Source organism: Pan troglodytes, chromosome 3, assembly GCF_028858775.2.
Source record: "Pan troglodytes isolate AG18354 chromosome 3, NHGRI_mPanTro3-v2.0_pri, whole genome shotgun sequence".
Classification (NCBI taxonomy): domain Eukaryota; kingdom Metazoa; phylum Chordata; class Mammalia; order Primates; family Hominidae; genus Pan; species Pan troglodytes.
In genome coordinates this window covers 12,220,405-12,233,736 of record NC_072401.2, presented here as the reverse complement: position 1 = coordinate 12,233,736, position 13,332 = coordinate 12,220,405, and the positions used below count along the sequence as shown (strand labels likewise).

At 35.3% G+C, this 13,332-nt stretch overlaps 1 long non-coding RNA gene across 2 annotated transcripts in view; it reads right to left on the bottom strand.

The window, feature by feature from the left end:
- Positions 1-1,898: 1,898 nt before the first annotated feature.
- LOC107974195 (uncharacterized) overlaps positions 1,899-13,332 on the bottom strand; it is a 55,546-nt gene continuing 44,112 nt past the window's right edge. The window contains exons 2-5 of one of the 2 annotated variants that reach the window (XR_001716759.4): positions 4,944-5,026; positions 3,309-3,475; positions 3,099-3,172; positions 1,899-2,058 (exon numbers count right to left, since the gene is read on the bottom strand). This is a non-coding gene — a long non-coding RNA (uncharacterized LOC107974195). The remainder of the gene's footprint in view (positions 2,059-3,098; positions 3,173-3,308; positions 3,476-4,943; positions 5,027-13,332) is intronic. The other variant, XR_001716758.4, reaches the window with a different exon arrangement.

Below are 13,332 nucleotides of genomic sequence, written 5' to 3'. Positions count from 1 at the left end.
ATGCCAGTGAAAACATTCAAAAATGTATCAGCCACCCTTATCAATCAAGACCTTTTTGGCTCAATTTTAAACTTACTTAGAGCAACAAGAAACTTTGTCTACCTTTGAACATGTTGAACTTCAGCTGATTGAGGTCTCCCATATTTTTCTAAGACAAGCAACAGTATCACCTCTTTTGTTGTAAACGTATTTCTCTTAACCAAGCATCCCACTAAAACCTTTCTGTGTGTCACAGTACTGATGTGTTCTCTATGTGAAACAGAAGGAGCACTGGCGTTCTCCTGGACTGGAGTTCTAGTCTGGACAGGGATACATACTACAATATCTTTAAATTAATTTCCTGGCATCTTTAAGCCTCAGGACTCTGTTATGTAAACTGAAACATCACTGTAGCTTCATTTTGGTGATTACAAACAAACAGCCAGACTACCACTCTGAAGCCACCCTACCCGTGCCCAAGTCCTGGTTCTTCCTCTTATTAGCTCTGAAGACCTTACCCAAGTTAAATAACTACTCTATGTCTGAATCTCCTCATCAGTATAATGGACATATCAAGTGTATTCCTATATCATAATGTTGTTCTAATAATAAGTGAGTGAATAAATTTGAAGTTATTAGAGTAGTGCCTGACATAATTAGTGAAACACAAGTGTTGTTATTAGTTATAACAGATAAAACCCTCAAATCTTTTGTTTGGCATATGAAGACTCTGCATTAATGAATTAATCTGTTTCTCAACATCCACTGCATATGTACTCTAGGGCAGGGGTCTTCAACCCCCTGGGCCACAGACTCGTACCTATCCATGGCCTGTTAGGAACCAGGACGCAGACCAGGAGGTGAGTGGCAAGTGAGCGAGTGAAGTTTCATCTGTATTTCTGGCCGCTCCCTCTTACTCACATTATCGCCTGAGCTCCATATTCTGTTAGATCTGCCAGCCATGACACTAGATTCTCATAGGAACTAGATTCTCATAGGAGCATGAATCCTATTGTGGACTGTGCATGTGAGGGATGTAGGTTGCAGGCTCCTCATGAGAATCTAATGCCTGATGATCTGTCATTGTTTCCCATTGGCCCCAGAGGGAACCGTCTAGTTGCAGGAAAGCAAGCTCAGGGCTTCCAATGATGCCACATTATGGTGAGTTGTGTACTTATTTCATTATGTATTACAAAGCAGTAATAATAGAAATAAAGTGCACCATAAATGTAACATGCTTGAATTATCTTGAAAACAGTCCCCCATCCCAGTCTGTGGAAAAATTGTCTTCCATGTAACTGGTCCCTAGTACCAAAAGGTTGGGAACCGCTGCCTTAAAGAACACAATATTTGCTAAACATCATGAGGTCGCCCATGTCTAATCCATTGTTTTATTTCTAGTATCTATCCATGCTATGTAAATATATATATATTGAGTTAGTGAATTAATCTATGCCACACTAAAATTTACCCTTGATCTCTATCTTTGTCAGAGACATTTATATTCTGTGCCTTTATGTTCATAAATGTTATTTTCTGGGTGTTCCTCTCCTACTTCTTTCCCAATATAACTCTGACCTGTTCTTCAAGGTCTAGTTCAAATGTCATCTGTTTAAGTTTAATTAAGATGCTTTATCTGGAAAGGGCATCATTGTTCTGAAGTGAGAAAGAAATGAGCAGAACTGTAGCAACGCTTTCCAAAATTTTGCTGGAATAGAGCCCAGCAACATGGAACAGTGGCAACAGGAAAATATGGGGTTTGTGTTCATCCTGAGGAAGGTTTGGGGGGCTTTAGCCTTGCCCCTCAAATCTCCTTTTGTCCATCCAGAAATTTTTGTTTTTGTTGCACTTATTCTTTGATAGAAAAACCTAACAGTTTCCTTATTTTGCAAGTAGAGGTCATAAAAATATGTTTAGAATATTTTTCCAACTTCCATGTTTGTTCTATAATTCACATTCTAAGTTACAATGATGTATTTCATATGCACATAGAGCAACATGACAAGTTCTCCAAATCCTGGTCCAATCCAAATGCTTACTCTTCACTCCTCCTGTAAGGAAATTCTAGAAGCACCATTGCTTGAAGATGAGGAAAAAAAAAAAAAAGTTAACACAGGAGAACTGGCACTATGTTTATATACGCATTAAAACAAGAAAATGTATTTGCTTTCACATTACCCCCTTGACTTTTTTGTCAGAAAAGCATTAAAATCGTCATTGTATAAATAAATTAAAAACGGAGGCACAGAGGTTGCAGGTTGCAACAATTAAAAATAAAATTATAACGAGTTGAGTGCAGGGCAAAATTCTGAAACCTACTCTAATTATTACAAACTTGGTCTTTTATTCATGGTATCTTAATGTTAATGGAAAGTAATCTGTATATTTTAATTCCATGGCCAAGATAATTTAGATGAAAGTGTTGCAAGTCCTCATTATTAATAACCACTCATGAATATTATTATGACAAGATTTAGTTTTTTGCCCTGTAGTTATAGTTGAGCTTCCACATTCAAGCTGGCCTTTAATTTCTTAAACACCATTTTGGCTATGGAGAAAAATATCAGAAAATCAGAAAAAAAAATACAGGCTTAAGGGAAAAAAGTATAATAAGTATAGTATTAACTCACAAGAAAGCTTTGTGCTATTGAATCTGGCCCTTTAGCCCACATATCCTTATCATAAATACCCTTTTACACAGATGAAAAGTGCAGAAAACTGAAATCTGAAAAAGTCAATTATTCCTAAGCATTCCCCAAAAGGGAGAAAAGCCAGTGCTTTACACCAACTGGCAACTTACTTATATGAGTCTAAAATTGAAACTTTTTCACTGTTTAAGTTCTAGAACAGTGGACCCCAATCTTTTTGGCACCAGGGACCAGTTTCATGGAAGACAATCTTTCCACAGACTTGTGGGTGCAGGAGGATGGTTTTGGGATTAAACTGTTCCACCTCAGCTCGTCAGACATTAGATTCTCATAAGGAGTGTGCAGCTTCTATCCCTCACATGCACAGTACACAGTGGGGTTCACACTCCTATGAGAATCTAGTGCCCTGCTGCCATTGATGTGATGGGAGGCGGAGCTCAGGTGTTAATGCTCTGCCTGCCTGCCACTTACCTCCTGTGCAGCCCAGTTCCTAAGAGACCATAGATCCATATCAGTCCGTGGCTCAGGGGTTGGGGACTCCTGATCTAGAAGGTATTAGCATGATAATATCCTTTTGAATTCATTCATATACCGAAAGCATATTATATGGCAGCTACTGTTTCAAATACATGGCACAGGATCCCCCACATCCATGTCTTTTCTATATGATTCTAAACTCACTGAACAGACTTTTTGGCAGAGTGGTGGAGGCCTGATCATCTGACTCCAAGGACTTCCCAGGGCTTTTCAAAGTGGGCACAAGGACACAGAATCAAGCCCTTTTCCAACAGTGGCAGCTACAGGGCAAGTGACTCAAGGGATGGCAGTCTTCATGTATCCCAGCTTTTCTGGAAAGGGAGAGCATAAAATGGACATTCAAAGTCAGCAAATACAAGAAATATGAAGACAACTCTCTGGTAGTTATGAAAGTACTGGGATCCTTCCAGTTTTTTTCTTTTTAAATATTTCAATTTGTGTTTATGCCTCTTTCAAAACATGCCTTATTTATGCAAGAGTCTGGTAGTAGGAAAGAAAAAGCACTGTATCTTGTAGTAAGCGCAATAACAGAGAAAAATCTAGGGCACTGTGGGAGTTTAGAAAATAATTCTCTACACCAGCATTGAGGAAAACAATATTTACTAGAGAGGTGTGCTAAGTTATTATTTTTGTTTTGTTTCTATGTGTATTCATTTGTTTCAACATTTTGTAGAGAAAATCTGGAGTTGTGGATGGCAAAGTATATAAGATAGGCATGCTAAGGGCTTTAGGAAGAAGAGGAAATTATCAAGATAAGCCAGAGTCACACAAGAAAATTCATAGTGATTGACAATGGTTAGAGCAGAGGCTCATGTTGAAGAGGAAATAAGCCTTTAAGACACTGTATCTGAGTTCTTAGTTGTAAGCACTGTAGATAAGTGTGTGCTGGATCAAGCAAAATGGCTCACTTCCTTGAAATATGGGGGAATAAATCTGTGTAAGGATGGCTGGTCCAGCTAGTTTCCTGCCAATTCTTGGATGGGTCATCCTAGTCCAGAGTATCATGGAAAATTGTCCACACAGCTTGAGTGATTGATTTAAGTGTTTACACATGTCTCAACTCAGAAATCCAAGCTCTCCCCAGGACTGTTCTAACGGCAGTTCTAAAAGCCTCTTGCTTTGGAGGCCAGGTAGATGTGAAGCTTGGCAGTGCTTGGACATATACTTAACCATACAGAGAATATCAGCCCAGCCTGTAGCAGGTAAACAAGAGCCCAGCACAGAAGAAAAGGCAGAGCTACAAGAAGACAGTGCCACATTATTTTCATTGGAATCTATGTATGCATCTATGCCTAAGATCCACCTCATCCTTCTGAAATACCATATTTTGATCAATTTGGCTCCATGGGGCTTCTGTTACTTGCAATGTAAAACTATACCAATTATACTCTGAAGCTAAAAAGTGTTTCTCCTATTGGATAAATGCAATTCATGTTATAAAATTGATTTAAGAGCTAGGAGACAACACAGATAACATGTGCACCTGCTTACCTTGTGTCATAGATGAGAAAATTGAGAAATAAAGCAGGTAAGTAGCTTTCCCCATACAAGTTGGATTGGTATCAGAGAAATCCCTTCATTAGCAATTGGTAGGTATTCTATTTCACAAGTGTATACATGTGCCATTAACTATGCATGATTGCACATGTACATATATATGCACACATGCAAGTATATAAAAGGCAAAATTGTGTACTATATATGTTTGTTATATAGTATGTTCAGACACACATATATAAAACCTAATGTAATTAGTACTATCTATCGACAATGACTTACTTGACTTCAGAGCGGTTACTTTGCACAGTGAGAACAGAGTAAATATATGTGGACTTTGGAATCACTAGGTATAGCTCATTGGCCTGAAATGACACCAGGGCAGAGAGGGGCTTATTTCAGGGTAGAAGATCCAAATATATCATTTTATCAATTGCTCGTTTCAATAATTTAAATGTTGTTATTTCTTTGTTTCTTTAGGTATGTTTCCATTTTACTTTTAGGATGACACACCAAGGTCTAGGCAATTGCTTAAGCTCGTTAGTCAGTTACTCAGGATGCCGTATCACTGCTGGCTAGAATATTTCTTTGGCAAGTGTTGTTACCATGTCCACCAACTTTATATAGCATACTTCGTTCAGATTTGGAAGCACTGTTTTTTTTCCTCATTTAGGCGGCTTATGATTAGGGAGGCTGACAAGAATTTAACATGAGTAAGCCTCTGGCAGTGAGAACAGAACTTCTTAATGCTCAGCAGTTAGTACCAAAGACATCAGCACTTGACAATGGAATGAAACTGTCCTTTGACAACAAGAGTTTATGATGACAATCTAATTGTTCTTTCTCCCAAAAATATAGAAAACTCTCCTCTCCTAGCTGCACAAGGAAGAATATAAAAATCTTATTATGCTTCATGCCTGTTAGAAAACATTTTTAAAAATTAAAAAATTAAAAATGAAGCTCAAGTAACATTTAAAACACTCCACTCCAAATCCAATTGAAAAATATTTAGAGAGGTTGAATTTTTCAAAAGCTATAGAGACTTGATCATATAGTAAAGAACAATAATTTTAGAATGAAATAGTCCTAGAATAAAAAACAATAATAAATCCTGGTTTTATGATGTTTTTATAATTTATCAACATAATTTTCTAAGCATCAGTCACACCTCACATGTCTTAGAGTAGGATTCAAAATTTTGAGGCCTAGCAATTATATCATAAAAACATACAATATCAGAGAAACATATGTATTGAAAAGGAATGGAGGTAAGGAAAGAGGGGATGTTACCAAGTTGGTCAGTATTTGGTGTCAAGCTCAATGTATAACTCAAAAGCATTCTCAGGCTCTTCCAGATGCATGTGACAACCTCTTAGAATTGAAAGATGGTTTAGGCATCATCTACTATAGTGTTTCTACAAAATCCATATCTAATGTGTATTATTGCTGGGCAGTGACAGATCCAATTCACTAATTTTATCTTTTATGTGAAGAAACAAAAAAATGGTAAAATAAATTGTTCAAGGTCACATGAAGTTTTTTCTCAGAACTGGTTTTAAATTAGGTCACTCTCCAATCTAAAGCCATTTTTCCTTTTTTTTTTTTTTGTCTGAAGCAACATCTTCCCAATTAATCACTCTCTGTTCTTCTTGGACTCCACATAGTATTCTAAAGAGCAAGGAGCAAGAATGGCTCATCTATTTATTAGATGACCCAGTCTAGTGCCAATCATAGAGTAAAACATAAAGTGACTATTGTAGGCTGAAATGTTTCCCTAGAAAGCCCTATGTTGAAGGCCCCTAATAATACTTCAAAATGTGCCTTTATTAGGAAGTAAGGTCATTGAAGATATAATTAGGTAGGTTAAGAGTACATTCTAGAGTACAATGGGACCCTAATCTACTATGACTGGTATTCTCATGTAAAAAGGAAATTTGGACATGAAGGTATACACACAGAACACCATATGAAGATAAAGGCAGAAATAAGAAGGATGCTTCTAAACAACCAGGAATACCTAAGATGGTTAGACAATTACCAAAAACTATGCAACGGCCATGGAATGGAATGTTATTCTGCCATATAGAAGCAGAACATTATAGAATATGTGACCACACGATGAACCTTGAGGGAATCAAGCTAACTGAAATAATATAGTCACAGAATAAGTGCCGTATGATCTCACAAGTGGAATATAACAAAATCAAATTCATACAGGCAGATAGTAGAATGGTGGTTACCAGCCACGGATGAGGAGCAGGGGAAATGAGGAGTTGTAGGTCTGAGGATACAAACTTGCACTTATGTAGGGTGAATAAGTCTAGAGGTCTAAAGCATAGCAGAAGAATTATAGTTAATAATATTGTATTGCATATTAGAAATTTACTAACAGTAGATGTCAGACACTTATATCACACATACACACAAAAAGAGTAACTATGTAAACAGATGGATACGTTAGTATGATTCACTGTGGTAATCATTTCAGTATGTATATTAAAACATATCATACAGCTGAAACATACAACTAAACAGCAGCGTAACACACATAAGAAAAATAAGCATAGTTATAATCTATCTGTATATTTTTTATACAAAGATGCCATTGGGCATGAAACCACATAGAAATCATGACAATAAGAGCACAATACACATAGATTAGTTGACTCTAGTTTTCTCATCTCTAAATTTGTATAATAAAATTTTACTTTCAAATTTGTTTTAATAATGGTTAAAAAAAGTACACATGCAGCATGCTTGACACTAGGAGAGTTATCAGAAATGGATAGCCTCTCAAATTCTGTCAGTTTTGAAATGGAAAGGTGGTTCTGATCTTATTTGTGTGAATCCGGAAGCATCAGAATACTTCACATTCAATTTTTTTAGTTAGTTAGTTACTCCCAATTTGATAAAATGAGTTCATAGCATTTTGGGGAATGAGCTTACAGCCTTGACAACAGAGCGTCCAGGGAGAAATGCCCTCTAGTGGACGTTTTATCCCCACTCGGAGGATACCTGGGAGGATCTAAGTGTCTCATTTTTTTCTCTAACACATTTTACAAGTTAAAAAATACATATATTTTCAGAACAGTCATTAATACATTAATTTACTTCTTGAAATTTACTATCTTCAGATAGATTAGATAGTGTTTTGATGAAATTATCTAAAACAAATTCTGGTAAAATACAGACTAGTAACTCATACATCTGGATTTTATCACTGATTCTAAGGGTGACCTTCGGCAAAACCTGGTTTCTTCATATTTTTTTCCCCTACCTGAAACATGAGAGCTCAAAATACCTGACATCAAGTAATCTAGCTGGAGAAATATCAACTTTGTGTCTAATCATATTACACTTGATTGTAAAGAGAAAATAAGTCCCTTCTGTAATATTTACCTAGGTATATCATATACATGTAGCTTCAATACGCAGAATAAATGTTGGATATATTAAATAGTCTAATGCAAAAATCCTGATTTGAAAGCAAGACTCCTTTTGTACATAATGTCATGTTTTATACTTCAGGGGAAAAAGAGTAAAGATTTGAGAATCAAATTTTACCCTGGGGAGTCCCTGATATAATTCCAGTTTTCCCACTTCAGAAGATTAATCTTGAAAAACATAAGGAAAGAAAAACATGTGTAAAGATGGCTTTAAAAAGGAAAAGGTAGAAAAATATAAATGTTGCAAAATAAGAATTTAGCTACAAGGACTGGCCTACAATTTGTTATTCAGAGTGCAAAAGAAGATATTTATGAGTTTAGAATATATTCCATATTTATAACATTTGTTATTCCATATTTATAACATTTGTATATTTGTTATTTTATTCTTATTTCTATTTTGATTTACTTTTATCTTATATATAATATATGGTACCTATATATAACTTAGAAGAGTGAAAAAATATATAATAAAATATTTTGGGATGCATGCTTTAAATCTGATAGTTAAACATGATCATTGAGTCTTTCAAGCCCAGAAATAAATTTATGCATTATACATACAGTCAATTGATCACCAATAACGATGCCAAAAACACAAAATAGTGAAAGGAGAACATTTTCAACAAATTGTTTTGGAAAAACTAGGTACCCCCATACAAGAGAATGGAATTGGGCCCTTCACATACACAAAAATCTACTTAAAATGGATTAAAGACAAACATAAGACCTTAAATTTTAAAACTACTGAAAAAACAATAGGGAAAAAAACTATACGACATTGTTCTGGGCAATGCTTTTTTGGAATTGACCCCAAAAGCTCAGCCAACAAAAAACAAAAATAGACAAATGGAAATTCATCAAACTAAAAAGCTTCTGCACAGCAAAGTAAACAATAGAGTTAAGAAGCAATCTATAGAATAGAAAAAAAAATTTGTAAGCCACACATATGATAAGGGATTAGTATCCAAAATATATTAGAAACTCAGAGAACTCAATAGCAAGAAAACAACCTGATAAAAAAAACTAGACAGAGGATCTAAATAGGTTTTTCTCAAAAGAAGACATAAAAATGGCAAACGATCATGTAAAAAATTTCTAAACATCACTAATTAGGCAAATGCGAAGTGAAAGCACAATGAGATATTACTTCACACCCATCAGGATGGCTATTATAATATATATAAAAAGACAATGTATTGGTGAGGATGTGAAAAGAATTTAAACATTTTAATACTATTGGTGAGAATGCTGACTGGTAGAGCCACTTTGGAAAATAGTATGAAGGTTTCTCCAAATATTAAAAATAAAACTATCTTATGGTCCAGCAATTCCTTTTCTGTGTCTTTGTTTATATATACATATATACACACACACACATTCAATAAATGATTGAAATAAGAATCTCAAAGAGCCATTGGAATGCCCATGTTCATTGCAGCACTATTTACAACAGTCAAGATATAGAAATATTACTCAGTCATTAAAAAGAAATGAATTATGCATTTGTTACAGCATGAATTGATCTGGAAGACACCATTCTAAATGAAATAGCCAGTCTTAGGCAAATACTGTACGATTCTACTTATATAAGGTATCTACAATTTTCAGACTCAGAGAATCAGAGAAGAGACTGGTAGTTGCCAGGGTCTGGGTTAGGGGACGGAGGAGTTGTTATTCAAAGGTGTAAAGTTTCAATTGTGCAAAATGAATAAGTCGTGCAGATTTTCTGTATAACATAGTGCCTGTAGTTAACAGTACTGTATTGAGTACTTAAAAATTTGTTAAAAGAGTAGACCAGACGTTAAGCATTCTTACCCTCCCACCCCCACACAAAAGAGACATAAGAAAATTTTTAGTGGTGATGAATGCACTTGTACCTTGATTATACGGATAATATCACAGATGCATGTGCATGTCCAAACTCACCAAATTGTATAGATTAAATATGTGCAAAGTGTTTTGTTTCTTATCGATTATACCTCAATAAAGATAAAGAAAGAATGGAAGGGAAAGGGAGGTGAGGAGAGGGAAGGGGAGGAAACGGAAGGGAAAGGTGGAAAGAAGGAAGGAAAAGGAAATCATGATGGTAGCATTATGCGCAGGTGAAAGTTACCAGACTTTCAGAAGACAAGTAAGGTCTTCTCACTTGGAGATTTCTGAGAAAAAAAAAATTAGGAAATAAGTTTTAAGGAAATGTTAAGCAGAGTTGCACACTAATGTTACAGTTCAGTGAAACTGACAGCAAATCATCAGACATACAGTCATTTCCACAATACGCAGACTAAGATTTTTATCTGAATATTTTCTGCTTTCAGATTATATTTTACTTGATTATCTGCAACTCCGAATTTATCTAATGATATTTTAATCCTAATTCAACATTCTGTGGTGTAACAACAACAGATTGTGGCTCGGAAATAATAAAATCCTATAAAACAAGTATGGTAAAAGGTACCCTTTATGCCTAATGGGTCATTGTAATGTAAGCCCAAGTAGACAGATTTAACAGGTGTTGTTTGATTGGCAATAGTCTTGTTCCCCCGCCCCTTTCCCTTGAGAGTGAGTGAGACTTTTTCTAGCTGCATTGGTCTACATGCAGCATACTGGCTAAATTTTAGGGAAAAGTGTCCCTTCCTAGAAAAGGGAGCACAATTTGACCTCCATGTGATATATCACCCATGATAAATATGTATGTGTGCATATGCATATATATAATATATATATATATTTCTTGCTTAGACACATCTTATCAGACAATGTCAAATAATCATGAGCCCTTTGATAAAATATTAAAATGTTAATCTTTAAAACTTTTATGGAAAATATGAAGGAAAGGGAGAGGAAATAAACAACAGTATTAATTAATGTTTAGTTGTGCGTTTGTCCTTAATATTTTCTTTGGGGTATGTTTACAATTTGAAATTTCATGTTCCATGGACAAACTTTAACCACATCTGGCATGTGTGTCTTCCAAATGAAAAGCAGTAGATGTTTGTTTCTTTTCTATCACACTAGAAGACACGAGATATTTGGAGATGAAATATCATTATGATCGTCTCTGAAAGCTAAATACATATCCAAAAATGTTGATTGTAAAAAGCATTTGGGTGGCCAATGTTCCCATAACTTGATTAGTCTGGGAATGCAAGCTAATGCTTATGAGCACTGTAAAATTAAATTCTAAATAGGTGTATTGTTAATTCTTATGATAATATCACTACCAGTTTCCCTATGTGTACTGTTGTGGTGAGAAAATATAAGATTTTTCTTAAAAAAGAATGTTCAGAGACTCTATTAGGTTAAATTAAACATTGCTATAGAAAAACTGATGTTAAGTTCATTGATTTTTATTTCATGACAGAAATGATGTCAAGGTCCCATTTCAAGGCCCTCGTACTTGCTGTTCCAACTGTCTGGAATATTCTCATTCCCAAATACATCTAACTCTTTCCTTTGGCCCTCCAAGTCTCTTCAAATGTTACCTTTCTCATAAGTCTTCCCTGTATACCTTTCCTAAATGTACTACCTCGTACCCCAATATTACATGTGTCCTACTATTCTATGTTATCATTTATCACTACCTACCAACCTATTATCTATCTTCCTTGTTTACTATGCTGATGATAGGTTGTGTTCTGTCTGCCTCCTCCACAAGGAAGAAAGCTCATGAAAGAGAGACATTTGTTTATTGTGTTCACTGTTACATCTCCACGTTCTAGACAAAGGCCGGGCATATAATTGGGGCTTAGTAAATGCTTTTTGAATAGTACATATAATTTTATTTATTTCTCACAACCAAGAAAAGTAGATATTATCTGTCCCCTTAGCTAAATAAACAGAGGGCCCAAAGATAGTAAATAACTTGCTCCAAACCTCAGAACAAGGAATAGTCTTTCTCTGAGAGACTAAATATGTAAAAGGAGAGTGAGGAAGCTGGATGACACAGCTGAGGTGGGCTACGAAGGGAGGTCAGACCTGTTACGTGGTTACTCAAGGAGTCAGGGAGACGTCAATGGAGAGAAAGCAGGAAAATGAATTTTAGATCTTAGCAGAGATGGACAGAATTACAATGCATCATCTATGGACACAGGGAGTTCCCGGAAGATGGAGATGTTCAAGGACGATGTGAATAATCAGAATTCAGGGCTGTTGCAGTGATGATTATATTCTGAGAAGCAACATGGATCAGATGTTTTTTAAGGACCCTGCACGATTTCCAAATATAAATTTTTAATAACACTTGGCTGCCAATGATGCCAATTACTAAGCTTCTCTGGAAAAAGAAAGGCTGGGATTTCCAATAGAAGTAACAAAAAAATCACGTCGTTCTATTTTGAAAAACTAAATTATAGCTCCAAGGAGAAAGCTTGGGGATGATGGAAATAGCCTTCACAGAGCAACTACTGTACCAAACACTGTGCAAGTCACTTCACTCACATTTTCTATTTTTCTGCATATCACCATTTCAAATGAGGATCCTAAGATTAGAAGTCAAATGACCTGCTCAAGGTGAACACAGTGAGAAAAGTGCAGATGTAAGACCCAAGGAGCCTTTCGACTCACTCCCAGCTCTGTATTTTGCCAACTATGTTCTAGCTAGATTTGTTAAAAATAGGAAATAAATTAGTTCAAAAATACAGATAAATGAACAGAGAACAACTTAAGAGTACTTTTGTGGCTCAGATAAAGAAATCTGAAACTTAGTAAATTAGCTTTGCTTATCTTAGAAAAACAATTTAAAAGTATTTAAAACCACTTGTGATGATGAGTTCTCAACTTGTGCTAAGCAGCATTGAAACAAGCATGCAGCAGTCAACCTGCATTGGCCATTTTTTTCCATGTTAGAAGTTGAAAAATGGTTATATGTTTCAGAATAAAACATTCCAGTATATTCATAACTTACTGCATATTTTTAAAAGATAGGTAACTTGGTTGATTGATTCATTTGTTTATTACTCATAATTTTGTTTTAATATATCACCATGTTTTATACAGCTTTATGTTTGTCTTTTGAATTTTTTTAATCATGGAAGAAGAAATGAGTCTATGAACTGTAGAAATTAGAAAAAAAAATCCTAATTTACTATTCTTAAAATCTTTGCTCTCCAGGAATAAACTGTGTTTATCAAGCAACTTGGCATGGATTTATTAGTCAGCTAATAATGCAACAACAACAAACGGTTATATAGTATTTGTTCCATGGCTACACTTTCCTGTGTAAT